The sequence below is a fragment of the Symphalangus syndactylus genome, chromosome 1 (assembly GCF_028878055.3).
Source record: "Symphalangus syndactylus isolate Jambi chromosome 1, NHGRI_mSymSyn1-v2.1_pri, whole genome shotgun sequence".
NCBI classification, from domain to species: domain Eukaryota; kingdom Metazoa; phylum Chordata; class Mammalia; order Primates; family Hylobatidae; genus Symphalangus; species Symphalangus syndactylus.
Genome location: NC_072423.2, coordinates 142,326,439 through 142,344,084, shown reverse-complemented (window position 1 = coordinate 142,344,084; position 17,646 = coordinate 142,326,439). Strand labels below are relative to the sequence as shown.

Here is a 17,646-nt window from a genome sequence, read left to right as displayed (position 1 = left end):
TCATACGCAAAGGTTAGAGCCTTCGCATTCTTCTCCCCACTCTTCTTTTTCTTACTTTTTCCTGTTTACCCTTGAAAATCTTTTTCCATAGTTTCAATTACAAAATCAGTGCATGTATCTGTGCTCATTTCTGGGCTTCAGTTTTTCATTCTAACAGCACATGATATCTGAATTTGCATGTCCCAGTGACACCTCAAGCTCAGCAAGTCCCAAGCTGAATTTATCATCTTCCATTAACTACTTTTCTGTATCCTGACTTCATCTCCTCCTCCTGACTCTTAGAGATGCTATGATGTCATGGAAAGAACACCAGCCAGGGAACTCAGAAGACATGGACTCCAGTCCCTGATATGCTTGCTATATGACCTAGAGGTCTTCATCAAACTCTTTCTCTAGGCTAAGGGAGTCTACTGGACAATATCTTGTCTCTCCCAACCCTTCAGACCTGTGGCTCCTGATGTCCCATTTCCATCATTCTTTCAATTACCCAGTGATGGAGTTTTACGGTCATCTCTCACCCCACATAAACTCAGCCTTCAAATGGAAAGAGAATTTTTCTAACAATTAATTTATTCCTGTCATTAATATATATTCACAGAATACCTACTATGCAACAACACTGGGAAATAGTGAAGAATGAAGGATAAAAGTCCCCTCCATCATGGGGCTTACAGTCTAGTGCAGGAGTCTGACAGTAAACATCTGCACAAATAAACGTATTATATGGTATCAAGGAACAATAAGAACTGTGAAGAAAAATGAAGGAGGTCAAGGGTTCGTCAGTGACTCAAGGGTTGGGGGGTATTTATTTTAGTTAGGATAGTGTAAGAAGATGATATCTGGGCACCAACCTAAATGAACGAGGGAATGCACCACACAGACATGAACGGAAACAGCCTTTCAGGCAGAAGGAAAAGACAGCATGAGTTGCGAAATGGGAACAAGCTTGGTACGTTGGAAGGACAGCAAGAACATCCAGATGGTCAGTGCAGAGCACTTAAGGAAGACAGGCAAGAGCCAGGGCCCTAGGCCTCAGAGGCCATGGTAAGGCTTTTGCAGTTAGATTTTATTTTATTTATTTATTTATTGAGACAGGGTCTCGCTTTGTTGCTCGGGCTGGAGTGTAGCTGCGTGATCTTGGCTCACGGCAGCCTTAACCTCTTGGGCTCAAGTGATCCTCCCACCTCAGCCTTCCAAGCAGCTGGGGCTACCACAGGCACGTGCCATCACCCCGGCTAATTTTTGTATGTTTTGTAGAGACGGGGTCTTGCCATGTTGCCCAGGGTGGTCTCGAACTCCTGCGCTCAAGTGATCCACCTGTCTCTGCCTCCCAAAGTGTTAGGATTATAGGCATGAGCCACCGCATTTGGCCTGGAGTTAGGTTTTAACTGTGATGCAATACCTTAGAGGATTTTAAGCCCATGAATAACTTGGCCTGATTACATTTTAAAAGATCACTTTCTGCCCTGTGGAGAATAAAGCACGGGTGTTGGGGCAGGACAAGAGTGATAGCAGGAAGACTGCTTACGATTCAGAATCTGCTGCAATCAGCCAGGTGAGAGATCACAGTGGCTTGGACCAGAATATATCGGTGCAAGTGATGAGCTTACTGAGTAAGCTAACTGATGAGGTACAATATCCCTTTAGAAAAGGGAGGAAATCAGGAATGTTGTCCATGAGTTGTTCTTGGATCACAGGTTATTGAAGGTCTCTTACTCTGAGATTCTACACACTGTGAAGCTTGATCCCATTTTATTTTTATTTTATTTACTTATCTGAGACAGAGTCTCACTCTGTCACCCAGGCTGGAGTGCAGAGACATGATCATAGCACATTGCAGCCTTGAACTCCCAGGCTCAAGTGAGCCTCTTGCCTCAGCCTCTCAAATAGCTGGGACTATAGGTGCACACCACCACATCCAGCTAATTTTTAAATGTGTTTTTTTTAGAGACATGGTCTCACTATATTGCCCAGGCTGGTCTCCAAATCCTGGGCTCAAGCAATCCTCCTGCCTCAGCCTCCCAAAGTGCTGGTACTACAGGTGTAAGCCACCACACCCAACCTTGATCCCATTTTGTATAGAACCTTCTTAATCTACTTGATGGCCCACTACCTCCTGTAAACCAGAGGAAAACTGGGAAATGAATTAACTCAGAGAAGAACAAAGCTAACTGGAGCTGGCCGAGCTAATATCTTTTCTATGGGAGTGCCATAGGGAATGTTGCATGATACTCATTTTAGTTATAGGTGGAGTAAGAATTCCTTGGGCGTTACACTTAAGGTAAAGGGATGCACTCTGTGAAGAGTAAGTGAGAGAATGTGTATGAAAACCACAAAGCTATAAAGTTCTATGGACATCCAGGTGATCATGCTTCGTTTAAATAAAATTCAGTGCAAATAGTGCAAGCAAATGTTTTCCAGTGTGCTATGTCACTTTTCAAAGCTGTAACTACTGGAAATGCTACATCTCTTACACTTACCTGGGTTATCCACAAAGACAGCTAAAAAGTATAAGTCAATATGTATCAGATAAACACATTGGACTATGCCCAGGCAGCTTTCAAATAGATGAGACAAGAGTAGGGATGTGTCCAAACACGTTCTGAGAAACCAGCATTCCTCTTTGTTTTGATATAATCTGCACAAGCTTTCTGATGCATTATTTATCCTTGTTAAAAATAAACCAGAATCCTTGATTGCTAATATTATTTCAAAATTGTGCCTTTCCTATGTGGCTTTACAGAGGATTAAAAGAATGAAGGAACATATTTGAAAAGGGGAGACAAGACAAAAGACACAATCAGAACTGCATTTTGTTTTAAATTCTATTTTGGATTTTTTTTTAACTTTTTCATAATTCAGAGCTTTACACGAATTCCACCATCAGAGAAACTTTAAGAGAAAAAACAATTTCTCTTTATTAACATTGTTTTTATTTTGTGTGTATGTGTTTATATGGGAACAAAACAAAACTGATGAGAAACAGCTGAATGAACATGTGGCTTTTAAAACATTACATAATAAAAGGGAAGGGAAAGGTCTGGAGTCCTACATTGCACATATGATATTTTGTCCCTGTAGGCTCCTTTTTTTTTTTTCTTAAGGATATCAAATTCCAATACGATTTCACAGGTGACCCAGCTTCTAGAATTACATTCTGCAAAATTGTTTCCCTTCCAGAGGCTCAGTGAAATGAGGGGTGATGGCTTCCACATGAGGATTAGTCCCTAACATGTTCTCCAAGCAAACCCAGGCAGACATTTAAAACCAAAGTGACAGATACACTAAATCTAGGTCCATTATATAGAAAATAAAGAAAATGATATGTAACAGAAGAACATTAGTGATTGAAGTATCAAAAAACTTACATTTTGTGCTAGCAAAGTAGGGTTTTTGTGTTTTGTTTTTCAATAAAGTTGACCATGTCTGGATACCAGTGAAATTTGTGCAGTTTTCTTTCTAAGTAAAATCCTGGGATATAAACAAAAAGCACCTCACAAAAATGCTTTTGTCTTGGTCACTGAAATACAGCTGAATTCAAAATAACTGAATTCATGAAGAGCTTGAAGGCATATCATAAATCCATACAATGCCATTGAGCACAGACTTGGGCATCTTAATTTCACTTACAATGTTTGAGTTTGCTGCCAAAACTTCAATTCTCTCCCTTTTTTAATTGAAGTACTTATGAAAAAATTGTACTTCCTAAAAAGAAAGTACAACTTCATAAGAAAAAAATTAATTGCTGTCATCTCCAGTTAAACACAACTTCCATCGTTATAAAATCAAAAACATTAATTGTACCAGTGAGCTGGCCAACAATACAAACAGGCTGGAGGTACTGACAAAAAGAAATGTTCCTCAATTCAACCTACCTCCTCTCCCCAATAATCTGGTTCTTATCCATAAACTACTTTGACCTTACAGAAAGAAGAGGTTTATAAAAAATTGGCAGAACAGAAAAGAGTAGAATTCCTGTAAAGACCCAAGACTTGAAGCATACTAACCAAGAGATAATTCCATGTTTAGCATCAGACCACACATTTTGCCAAATATGATAGACTGGCAAATAGGATATTTGGCAAAAATGGCTGTGGTAAAAATTTGTACGTGTAGAATCACGCTATACAAACAGATTTTGAAACAGTTTTAGTGGTAGTTCAAGGTCAAAAACCTTTCCATACATACTATGATATTCAGCTGAACAGAGCTCACAAACAACTTTCTCATCTGTTAGTGTTTTTGGAGGGCTGATGTGCTGCACTTTATGCACAGTTGTCAATATCCCCTGTGAACTTAAAAAATTCTGGCTGGGAAAGAAACTAGTAGATTCGGGTCCAATCTATTACTTTTGCAGGTTACCTTTAGGTTTAGAGTTGTTGGGGGAAACACCATGACCACATATTTTATGAAATCTTGAAAAGGCATTTCTATGGTTTGAGTGTTTGTCCCATCCAAAACTTATGCTGAAGTTAAATTGCCAATGGAATGGTATTGGGAGATGGGGTTTTTAAGAGGTGGTTAAGCAATAAGAGCTCCACACTCATGAGTGGGTTTAATGCCTTAATAAAAGGGCTTTTGAGAGTAGGCTCCTTCTTTTGCCATTTCCCCTTTTGCCACAGATGACACAGTAAGAAGGCCCTTACCAGATGCCAGTCCTTTGGTCTTGGACTTCCCAGCCTCCAGAATGGTGAGCCAATACATTTCTGTTCAACATAAATTACCTAGTCTGTGGTATTTTGTTATAGCAGCACAAAATAGACGAAGACAGGCTTTAACTGCTTTATGATATTTTCTGCAGGATCTGAGTCTTTGTTTTCTGCTCAACAAGCTGCTGAGTAGCAATCCCAGCCCCAGGGCCCAGAGCACCTTCCTCTGGGAGTCCAGCCCCAGGACTGTGCTCTGCCTGCCCCTACTGCACAGGCCTCAGAGCCACCCACCTCAACTCTGATTCAGCCACAGTCAGAAGCAAGTAAGATGCTTTGCTACACTGATGAGCTCTATGAATCTGCTTTTCGTTTTCATGGCCTTTCCATTTGGCTCCTCCTTATCAGTATCTATCGCTTTCATTGATTGTTCTCTATTTATTAATTTTATTTAGGCCCTCATTGCCTTACAATTGAATTACTGCTCCGGTCTCCTAGCTGCTTTTTCTCCTCAATCCACACTGTTTACTAATGCCAACCTGTACCTTTGATTATATAATTGCCCTTTCCTGAGCCAGCCTGGTGTAATGCAAGAGCCTGAGCTTTGGAGCATCAGATAGGATTCAATTCTAGGCTCTTCCTTAATTAGTCTAAATAAATCACTCTATCTTTAAGCCCATTGACTAATCTGTAAATGTGTTAATCCCTACATGATTGTTGAATAGATTCAATAAGATTATATCAATTATATCCTAGAAAGCATCTACTACAGATATTAAATGTAAAGTATCTTTTGTTCTTTTTCACTATAAGTCATTCCATAGTCCTTAATCTACTCACCAAGACTTTTAATGCCAGGTAATTGTTTCTAGGGGTTTGTCGTCTAATGAGAACAAAGACATACAAATATAATTAAAACACAAATGTACTGTGAGATTGAAAGAACTATGGAACTGCTGTGAGAACTTTGCTCAGTGGTACCATAAAGCTTCACAGAAGAGATTCTTCAAGGATGAACAGGAGTTTGGTGGAGAGACGGGAAAGATTATATAGAAAAACATGAAGGCTTAAGCATGTTCCAAGGTGGGATGGAGATGAGACTTTTAAGAAAAGTAATGTCCAGGCTGGGCATGGCGGATCACGCCTGTAATCCCAGCACTTTGGGAGGCCGAGGTGGGTGGATCAGGAGGTCAGGAGATCAACACCATCCTGGCCAACATAGTGAAACCCATCTCTACTAAAAATACAAAAATTAGCTGGGTGTGGTGGTGCACAGCTGTAGTCTCAGCTACTCCGGAGGCTAAGGCAGGAGAATTGATTGAATCCCGGAGGCAGAGGTTGCAGTGAACCAAAATCACGCCGTCGCACTTCAGCCGGGGTGACAGAGCAAGACTCCATCAAAAAAAAAAAAAAAAAAAAAAAAACCCAAAGCCAAAAAACAAAAACCCAGAAAGAAAGAAAAAGAAAAAGAAAAGTAATAAAGTAATATCCAAATTGTGAAAGACTTGAATGTTTGGACTTTATTTTTTACAGTCAGTAAAGAGAAAATTTCAAGGAGAATATGATATGAAACCAAGAGATTCACAAGACAATAGAAAAAGTTGACAAGGGACCTGCATATCCCTCTCATATATCTCTCATTTGGAATTTAACAAAAGAGTTAAGGGAGGTGAGACTGACAGTAGCCAGCCTCCCTTGAACACAGCCAAGCTTCTTTCCTGGACAAACAATAGGCATTTCTTTTTTTTTTTTATTTTTTTTTTTATTATACTTTAGGGTTTTAGGGTACATGTGCACAATGTGCAGGTTTGTTACATATGTATCCATGTGCCATGTTGATTTCCTGCACCCATTAACTCCTCATTTAGCATTAGGTGTATCTCCTAATGCTGTCCCTCCCCCCTCCCCCCACCCCACAACAGTCCCCGGAGCATGATGTTCCCCTTCCTGTGTCCATGAGTTCTCATTGTTCAATTCCCACCTATGAGTGAGAACATGCAGTGTTTGGTTTTTTGTCCTTGCGATAGTTTACTGAGAATGATGTTTTCCAGTTTCATCCATGTCCCTACAAAGGACACGAACTCATCATTTTTTATGGCTGCATAGTATTCCATGGTGTATATGTGCCACATTTTCTTAATCCAGTCTATCGTTGTTGGACATTTGGGTTGGTTCCAACTCTTTGCTAACAATAGGCATTTCTAAGACAATAGGCATTTCTAAGCAACAGCACAGATCTCTTGAAAGCGGCAGTTCTCAGTAGCTGGTTTCTAGGACTGATTCTACAGAAGTTTACCCAAGTGATTAGGAAATTCTTTGCTCTAGCAAAGATTAGATCTCTTTAGAGAATGACAATAAGTAATTATCCCTTACTTCAGGAACACCTTCTCCATTTAAAGGGGAAGGAAATCCTAGAAATGGAAGGAAGTAAAACAATCCAGCCATCTGATTCAGCCAAAAATCAGCCAGTGTTGGGAGGGTGGAGAAGATGCTGTTAACATTTGTGGGTCACCTCCTAGGTCCTAGCATTCCACTAGATGCTTTATGAACTTTCTCATTAAATCCTCACAATAATCTGTCAGGTCAGTGTTTTTATTCCCAGTTGAATTCAGGGCTTGCATTACATCTAATCATCAATAGATTCTCAAGTCATTTCTTTTAAATCTCCTTTCTGGCTATAACCATCATACCTTATCCTCTGCTCCCAATAGATGACTACCAAGGATGGTTGAAATTAATTTCTTTTTTTTTTTTTTTGAGACAGAGTCTCGCTCAGTAGCCAGGCTGGAGTGCAGTGGCTCCATCTTGGCTCACTGCAAGCTCCGCCTCCCAGGTTCAAGTGATTCTCCTGCCTCAGCGTCCCGAGCAGCTGGGACTACAGGTGCCTGCCACCACGCCCAGCTAATTTTTTGTATTTTTAGTAGAGATGGGGTTTCACCATGTTGGCCAGGATGGTCTCCATCTCTTGACCTCGTGATCCACCCACCTCGGCCTCCCAAAGTGCTGGGATTACAGATGTGAGCCAATGCGCCTGGCCGGTTGAAATTAATTTCAAGTTAAGTTCGGGGAAGCGAACTCTTACAGGGATTACACAATAAGAAACAAGAAAACATTGTATAGAACAAGGGTGAAGTAACTAGATCTTTTGTTGTTGATGGTGTTTTGAGATGGAGTCTCGCTCTGTTGCCCAGGCAGAGTGCTGTGGCCTGATCTCAGCTCACTGCAACCTCTGCCTCTGGGGTTCAAGCGATTCTTCTGCCTCAGCCTCCCGAGTAGCTGGGACTACAGGCACGTGCCACCACACCTGGCTAATTTTTGTATTTTTAGTAGAGACGGGGTTTCACCATACTGGCCAGGATGGTCTCGAACTCCTGACCTCGTGATCTGCCTGCCTCAGTCTCCCAAAGTGTTGGGATTACAGGCTAAGCCACCACGCCCGGCCGGTAACTAGATCTTATATTTCTGACCTTTTCACCATTTTAGCACCAACCGATTTCCCTTATTGGGCCATCACTTATTCATTCAACAAATGAGTTAAGTTCCCAGCATCATGCATCTGGCTGAGGTCAGGCTCAACAAAGGGTCATGCCTATTCTTACTCAATCTTGGCACTGTATTCCTTACCATTTCTTTCTGCCTTTTGAAATGCCCAAGTATAACTTTGCCTTGAGTTTCCAAGACAAGCTCAAGCTCCTTTGTCTTCTGAGTTGATGCAATGTTGGATTACCAAATAAAGCTGCAGATGCCAATCCTTTCAGTAAGATTTGAGGAGGTTTTGTTAAAGCTGACAAAAGAAGTTTCAAAGAAATACTGTCGACACTGCTAAACAGTATTTAATAATGAAGCTTACGTCATTTAGGCCTTGGCAAGTGAAATAGTTAGTTTGTCCTGCAGTGGAAGAAAAGGCCTTAAACTGGGTAGTGACAGCAGCAAAATTCTCGAGTTTGCATCTCAGGTGAACACTTGTCTCGCATCAAGAGTGGGTTGTACCATATACTACCTGGAGAGTTAGGGGTTAAATCTTAGTGCTGGCAGCGCTGGGACCAACAGCTTCCAGCAATTACATTTATCAGTGTATCCTCTGCAAATCCCACTCCCTCTCTGGGGCTCACTGCCAGCAGGCCTCTTATTCCTCTGTTACACAGAGACATAAATCTCTTTGCAGGAAGCGGGAACTAAGCCAGGTGCTTAAGAGCCTCGGCAGAGAAATTCAGTGCCACTCAGCTGTTGATTTGCTGATGATAAAACGTACTGCTGATTTGCAAGCCTAGAGGTCCCTCTCTAACTCTGCGGTTCTCTGTGCCCTGGGGCAGCCTTCATGTGGCCTCCATGTGGCCTCCAGGGTACAGTAATATATTGTATAGATTTCACCGCAAGCAAAGGATGCAGAACCCCTGCCTTGGAGAGGCCACAAGATGCTTATTTATTATAAAATATCTTCTAGTCAGATGATAAAATTCCACCATTAGGGATTCATGCCCTAGGATAAATGTCACTCTCTTCCTGCAGCCTTCTTTCTAGGATGCAAACCTCCAGGAGGTAAGAAAGTGGAGGGGATAAATGAATGGAGGAAAGGACAAAGAAGAGGGAGCTATAGAGTTTGAGTTTTTGGGGAGGGAAACACAACCTTTGCTTCCTTTACAACTACACCATCAAGCCCCAGGTCAGGGACCAAGTTTGTCTGTTAATTGCTGTTCTGCCACACCTTATGTCATATCTGGCACAACATGGGTACTCAGTAGGGATGTGCTGAATGATGTCAATGAACAAAGCAGACACCTATCCCTCTCCTCCCTAAGAATGTGTGTGCGTTAGAACAAGGACGACATGGTGTCTGTGCCCCAGGCAGAAGCTAGCATCTCACGCTGCACAGGAGCCTGTTGCAGTGGCCAGGTGGGCCTCTGAGTCGGAGGCCCCTGCCATCAGGTGATGCCTACTCACAGCTACGTTTGGCTATTGAGTGTCTCCTCGCTAGATTTTTTTTTTTTTTAATGAAGCAGTATGAAAATGCACCTTCTACCTTTGCCTCTTCAGCAGCTCCACTGACCAACCTGTCGGCATTCCTGGCTTGCCCAAACCTAGAAACAAGGAGTATGTTCACATCCAAAGACTTCAAAGAGCCAGGGCAGACAGTTTTGAATTCATCCTCCTGAAGCCTCTGCCACGGTTGGCAGCCAGGGTGAGGCCAAGCTTCACGGCTGCCCTTTGGGGCTGAAATAAATCTGAATGCCAGGGAGCCTGGTAGGACAATGGAACCAACCTCCTCTTTGACCCTTTAAAGAGAGGTGGCCCCACCCTCTCCTACAGGCTGCAGAGTCCTGGCCGACACGTCAACTTGGTGGTTAAGAGCATCTAAAGACGATTTTTATGGGACCTTTTACAAGGGCAATCGTCATTTAAAGACTGTACCTTTGAAAGTCAGATTCCTGGAGAAATGGTTTACAGCCTTGAGCATGGTAAATGGTAAAAACCATTAATCTTGCACAAATATATGGATAAAATAATGAAAGGGGGCTCAGCTGCTGAATTAATACTTTATGTACTCAAAGCAGTTTAACTGCCAAAGTGCTAGCTTGTATATCCGTGGAAGAGAAATGAGAGAGAAGCAAGGGAGACGGAGACTCCAAGTTATCAAGATGGCGAATAAACACGAGAACTGTGAAATGCTGAGTTGACTGCCGTAGAGATACACTTTGCTTGTGAAGCAGTAAGCAGCCTCATTCACAAAATAGAACTGTCACTGTTAGAATCCAGTGGATTCTATATGAGCACGGAAGCAAGGAATCTTAATCAAGCTTCCTCATTTTACATGGATTTGGTAGAGCTCTTTAGGTTCTGTATTTGTTTGCTAGGGCTGCCATAACAAAACACCACAGACTGGGTGACTTAAGCAACAGAAGTTGATTTTCTCACAGCTCTGGAGACTAGAAGGCCAAGGTCAAGGCGTTGGCAGGTTTGGTTTCTTCTGAAGCCTCTCTCCTTGGCTTGCTGCCTTCTTGCTGTATCCTCAGAGGGTCACCCCTCAGTCTCTGTGTTGCCTGTTTCCTAATCTCTGTATAAGGACAGCAGTCATGCTGGATTAGGGTCCAATATGACCTCATTTTACCTTAATTACCTCTTTAAAGCTCTATCTAATTTTACCTAATGACCTCATTTTACCTTAATTACCTCCTTAAAGGCCCTATCGCCAAATACAGTCACATTTGGAGGTAGTTGGGGTTAGGAATTTAATATGAGAATTTTGAGGAGGACACAAGTCATCCCATAATAGGCTCCAAAAGGAGGTGATAACTTGCAAGGTGCAGAGGGGAGACTATCTCCCATCATCATAGTCCTACACACAAGGAAGAGGTCAGAAATCCCTTAAATCTAAGCCATATGTTTGAATGAGCTCCCCATGCTTCTAAGACCTTCATGTGCCTTTACAATCTATGAGAAAGGATGATGTGCCGGGCACAGTGGCCCACACCTGTAATCCCAGTGCTCTGGAAGACCACGGCAGGAGAACTGCTTGAGGCCAGAAGTTCAGGATCAGCCGAGTTAACATAGCAAGACCGTACCTCTGCAAAATTAAAAAAAAATTAGCCAGACATAGTGGTGCATGCCTGTAGTCCAAGCTACTTGGGAGGCCAAGGCAGGAGGATCACTTGAGCCTAGGAGTTTGAGGCTGCTGTGAGCCATGATTGCTCCAATGTAGTCTAACCTGGGTGACAGACTAAGACCTTGTCTCAAAAACAACAAAACAAAAAAAGACAATAGTGAAGATGTCTTTATTTTCTCCTCTAATGAAAATGTAAAAACATAGGTTATTTTCTCTCCTCAGCCTCCTGAGCCTGCATTGATTATTGAGACACAGAGCGGCATGGCAAAATCGAGTCTGAAGCCAGATTCCCTGACTGGAATCCCATCCCTGCCACTTACAGTGTAACCTGTTAACTGACAAACCCATTAATAAAAACCAATCATGACAAGGGAAGGAATGGAGCAATTAAAATTCCTAGTTCCAACCACTTTTCAACAGAAAGTTGAAAGTCTCCTATAAGCCAGGGCTTTGAAAACATAACACTTTTGTTCAAACACGCCGATCAACTCATGATGGAGACTGCATTAATTCTTAGATCAAGAGCTCATTACTTATAATGTAGGTCAAGGAGGCCATGTGAGCTCTGCTAAGTTAGTCTTTGAGAACTGCAATTTGCAAATTAGAAAAAAGAAAGTGTTCTAATTAAAATGATTCTGTCATTTCTGGGTCTTGGAAGTGTGCCAGAATGTCCTTTTTGAGCAGAAAAAGAACTAGTCACAAAAATGCAGTGGGCTTCACAATCTATGCCCATGCCCATATCCCCACCTGTCAAGGAAATAATGGCTAAGAGGCTTAGAAAATACAGAAAAAGATAAGGAATTAAACAAGTGGGCTGAAGACCTCCCGTGAGCCAGGAGCTAGCCACTCACATTCTCTCCCAACTGTCATGGTGTCCTGAGGCAGAAACAGAGCCTCAGAAAGGAAAGAGAATTTGCTCAAGATGTTTAGGCTCATAGGATTTGACGTTAGGACTTACGACTCCAGATTCCAACCCTAGTGCTCTTTCAATGTCCCCAGAGTCTATCCAGACCTCTCCACACTGCAGCTAGGGTGCACATCTGATCATGTCTCACCTCTGCATAAAGACCTTCAGCAGCTCCACGGCTCTTAGAATAAACACACAGCTTCTTAAGCTGGTCCAAGAGACCCTCCTCCCTCTGGTCCCAATCGGGGGATGCTCATTTCTTCCCATCTTTGCCTCGATAATCAGTGCTCGTCCTTCAGTTCTCAGTTTCAGTTCCATTATTACAGGTCCTAAGGAGGCTTTCCTGCTTTCTGGGATCCGACTACACCCTCTGTTACATACTCTCATATGACTCAGTGTTGCCCTTTTTTAGCTTATAATTATTTGTGTTATCAAAACTTGTCATCTTCAGTTATCTATAAACTCCATGAATGCAGTTTCTTAGGGTGTCTCCATCACCCCACATAGTGCTGGCACATAGTAGGCACTCAATAAATATTTTCTGAATGGGTGAATGTTTTAATGAGTGTGTTTGCATGAATATTCTTCCTTTCTATTCTTTCTGCTCCTGGAATGCGGAAATTGGCTCTGAGGCAGTAGAGGAAATAAAAATCCCCAATCAGAATAATTGCTCCTTCCAGTAACTACCTGCAGAATGATTTGTCATTGTGTCATGCTGATTTATAACATAGTTGGGGGATTAGCATGTTACCATCTTCCCCTACTAGACTGCTGGCAGGGGTTACATTTGGTTCATCATTGTATCCACCGTATCTAGCACAGTGCAAGAACTCACACATTTGTTTCGGGGAGAAAAACACAAAGAACTAATGAAAAACGACAGGCGACAGGAGTAAGATCTCTTAGCTCAGGCGTGAAGAAATTCAGAGCACAGGTAGATTAATTAACTCCAGGAAGGAATAGGAAAATCTCTTCCTCTGATACTACAAGAAAAAGAGAGAGAACAGATATAGAAATAAAATTAGATCAAGGTGATGGGGAATGAGGAAGGGGGCATTTGTGCCAGGGTCCACAATTTGCCCAATTTCAGGCTTTCCATGGCAAGGTCTGCAGGGAGGAGCGAGATTGGATGGAAGCAAAGGTGGAGGCTGGAAGAGAGCAAGGATGGTCCAGAAAAGCCACTGTGGTGAGAAAGTCAGAACGTTCATTAAAGAAATACAGAAAACTGGCCGGGCCTCGTGACTCACGCCTATAACCCTAGAACTTTAGGAGGCCGACGTGGGCGAATCCCAAGGTCAGGAGATCGAGATCATCCTGGCTAACACAGTGAAACCCCATCTCTACTAAAAATACAAACATCAGCCAAGTGTGGTGGCGTGCGCCTGTAGTCTCAGCTACTCAGGAGGCTGAGGCAGGAGAATCGCTTGAACCCAGGAGGCGGAGGCTGCAGGGAGCCGAGATTGTACCACCGCACTCCAGCCTGGTGACAGAGTGAGACTCTGTCTCAAAAAAAAAAAAAAAAAAAGAAAAGAAAAGAAAAGAAATACAGAAAATGAGCAAAGCAAAGTGTCAAGAGCTGAAAATTGGTTTAGTCTAGAAACTGTTTCTTATAGTTTCTCTAGCTGTGCTTCATTACCTACATTCAGAGCTTGAGGAATGGGGTGGAGGCTTGGTTGTTAATTCAGCTAATTTAGAAGTCCAAGTTGGGAAAGGAGTTCGGTAACATCAGAATGGGTCAGATTGTCTACACAAAGTGGGAAGGAGTCTAGTTGCTGCCAATCTTGGTGACGGCTGAAGGTCAGGACTTGAGCCCCCTAAGCCATGGGTGGGTGGGTCCATTGGGTGCCCCAGAACTTGAAAATCAGGTACACTGGGGAGGGGCAGGTGCTTGGGTGCAGCTTTGAATGTGAGTAGGTAGAGGTAGTCCAGTCAAGCTGCCCAGGCTTACTTGTAGAGGGCCTGCTTGTGTCACTTCCTACTGAGAATGACAAATTCCCCTCCTCGAGCCTTCATACTGTGGAAGTTCAGGCAGGAGATGAGCATCCTGGAGCCAGGGCTTTGGCCACACAGGTGAATTTAGGGAAATTCCCTAGGACGGTGAGTGGCTAGGAGGTTGTAGTCTTGGAGTGACAAGATGACTTATTGGGCACACTTTCACCACAGTGGTTCATTATAAATTCAAGCAGACAGAAATCCCAAGGGTTAAAGTCATCTTAGGAAGGTGAAAGTGGGTCTATGGTGCACAGAGGATGTTTGGAGTAATGTGTTAAAGGCAGGTGGTGGGAACAAATGGGGATGCATGGTGGCTCTGGAACAAGTGCTGAGGACGGAAGCATCCCTCCCCACTGTGTTCCCTGCCCCCTGCTGCACACAGCCACTCCTCTCTTCTTGAAAAAGAAAAAGAATAAAATGAAATCTAATAAGAGAGAATACTGGGACAGAGTGATTTAGAGAAAGCTTCGTTTCTTGTCAAATGAGGAGATAAAGTAAGGAAACAAAGAGAAACTTGGAAAAAGAGGAACTTGCCATAAAGATGAACTTGGAAAAACATCTAAAGAATAATCAAGAGGGAACACAGGCCGGGTGTGGTGGCTTACACCTGTAACCCCAGCACTTTTGGAGGCCAAGGCAGGCGGATCACTTGAGGTCAGGACTTTGAGACCAACGTGGCGAAACCCCGTCTCTACTAAAAATACAAAAATTAGCTAGATGTGTGGTAGTGGGTGCCTGCAGTCCCACCTACTCAGGAGGCTGAGGCAGGAGAATTGCTTGAACCTAGGAGGCGGAGTTTGCAGTGAGCCGAGATTGCACCACTGCACTCCAGCCTGGGTGACACAGACACAGTGAGACTCTGTCTCAAAAAAAAGAAAAAAAAAAAAAAAGCAGGAGAGAGAGAGAATATAACCTATAGGCTATGCTACCGAGAGGCATCTTGGACCAAAAATTACCTTGGTCTATCCTAGTTTAGGTCTACATGCCTGGAGCTGGAGCTGCAAATGGAGCTTGTAAAAATGACACTTGCCCACACAATTAACTCAGCTTCCTGGCTTGCGCTTCTGATGTCTTCAGCTCAAGGAGATTTAGGACTAGCAGTGAGTAGTTATATGACAGGGATCAGGGAGCCAAACTTGTGCAGTTAAAAGTGCTTTGCTGTTATAAGAATTAGGCTGCTTGACCAAGGTGACTTAGAGAGTCTGGCATCTGTCCAAAGAAAAAATAGATCGCACATGCATCGCTACTCTTAGTCACAAAAGTTTGAGTTTGTTGAATTCTCGTCAAAATAATAAAAGCAATGGGGGTCCTTCCCCATTAGAAGAGCTATAGAAGGGTCCTGGGAGTTGGGTTCTGGATGACACATGCACCAAAGACCTGCTTGGTAGCAGCCTTTGCCAAAAGAGACAGGTGAGATAAGCTGTCCTGAACCTGTCTCCATCTACAAGGCCTTCCCCACTTGGGAGCCTGATGCCCATGCTCTGCTCCTGTCTCTGCCACTACAGCCTTTATTCACCACCTCAGGCACATTACCTAAGAGACAAGGAGGGAGAATGTCTCCCCTTGGCAGGAACAGCAATTGAGATATTAGTAAGGAAATAAGCAGAATGTTTGTTGGGGTGGAGAGGTATGGGAAGATGTATTACTATATTCTCACACTGCTAATAAAGGCATACCTGAGACCGGGTAATTTATAAAGGAAAGAGGTTTAATGGACTCACACTTCCACATGGCTGAGAAGGCCTCACAGTCACAGCAGAATATGAAGGAGGAGCAAAGGGACGTCTTACATGGTGGCAGGCAAGAGACTGTGCTCAGGGGAAATTCCCTTTATAAAACCAAACCATCAGATCTCGTGAGACTTATTCACTATCACGAGAAGAGCATGGGAAAGACCTGCCCCCATAACTCAATTATCTCCCACTGGGTCCCTCCCATGACATGTGGGAATTATGGGAGCTACAATTCAAGATGAGATTTGGGTGAGGACACAGCTAAACCATGTCAGAAGAGCATAGGAGGAAATGTGTCTAGTTAAAGAAGGTACCGAAAACATTTCAAATGCAATAACAAAAATAGAGTATGATATATTGAACAAGTACATACTTAGTCCAAATTTATCCAATCAAACTTTATTTGCTTCAAAATTTTCTTCGTTTTTTTGAGACGGCGTCTCACTCTGTCACTCAGGCTGGAGTACAGTGGCACAGTCTCGGCTCACTGCAGCCTCCGCCTCCTGGGTTCAAGCGATTCTCCTGCCCCAGCCTCCTGAGTAGCTAGGATTACAGGCGCCTGCCACCACACCTGGCTAATGTTTGTATTTTTAGTAGAGATGGGGTTTCACCAGGTTGGCCAGGCTGGGCTCAAACTCCTGACCTCAAGTGAGGTGCCCAACTTGGCCTGCCAAAGTGCTGGGATTACAGGCGTGAACCACTGTTCCCGGCCATGTTTCAAAATTTTCTAAGAGAAATGATATTTTATACATCCACCTAAGACCCCCTGTAGATCTGATTTCCCTATATTGCTTCCTTCTCAGAGATTAATAACCACTATTCTGAATTGTATGTTTAACATCCCCATGCATGTTTTTAACTTTTTTGTTGTTGGTGTGTTGTTTTTTGAAACAAGGTCTCTTTTTGTCACCCAGACTAGAGTGCAGTGGCACAATCATGGCTCACTGCAACCTCAACCCCCTGGGCTCAAGCCATCCTCTCACCTCAGCCTCCTAAGTAGCTGGGACTACAGGTATGTGCCATTACGTCTTGTTAATTTTTTTACTTTGTGTAGACATAAAATCTCACCATGCTGTCCAGGTTGGTCTCAAACTCCTGGGCTAAAGCAGTCTTCCTGCTGTGGTCTCCCAAAGTGCTAGGATTATAGGTGTGAGCCACCGTGCTCAGCCATTTCAACTTTTGATATATTAGCATTTGCATCCATGAAGAATGCAGAGTGTTGTTCTTCAAGTTTTTAAAACTTACTTAAATGTAGCCCTGGTCTAGCGGTAATCATTCTGAAATTTGCTTTTTCATGTAATATTATGTTTTTGAGATTTATTCACATTGATAATTTTAGTTCAAGTTTATTCAGTTTATCTGCTTGATAGTGTTCTATTGAATGAATATACTCTATCCATCTTTCCTATTGATGGACACTTGTTTCCAATGCTTTTGCTTTTACAAACAATAATGTAATAAACATTTTGTAAAAAGTTCCTTATGTACAAGTGTACAAATGCAATATTTTCTTAAGGTCCTGGGCCTGTAAGTAGAATTTTTGGTTAGTACTACTCAAATACTGGCCAGGTGCAGTGGCTCACGCCTGTAATTCCAGCACTTTGAGAGGTACAGGTGCCTTTTGGAGACCGGAGGTGGACTGATCACTTGAAGTCAGGAGTTTGAGAAAAGCCTGGCCAACATGGTGAAACCCCGTCTCTACTAAAAATACAACAATTAGCCAGGCCTGGTGGTGCACACATGTAATCCCAGCTACTCAAGAGGCTG

General features: G+C 42.9%; 1 protein-coding gene and 1 long non-coding RNA gene across 9 annotated transcripts in view; one reads left to right on the top strand and one right to left on the bottom strand.

Annotated features, from left to right (window-relative positions):
• The window catches only part of PSD3 (pleckstrin and Sec7 domain containing 3), a 555,378-nt gene that overhangs the window by 506,388 nt on the left and 31,344 nt on the right, over positions 1-17,646 (bottom strand). The window lies entirely within an intron of this gene.
• On the top strand, positions 4,619-16,872 carry LOC129486588 (uncharacterized). The gene is made up of 3 exons (XR_008659027.2): positions 4,619-4,690; positions 4,802-4,972; positions 16,799-16,872. It is a non-coding gene; the product is annotated as an uncharacterized lncRNA (long non-coding RNA).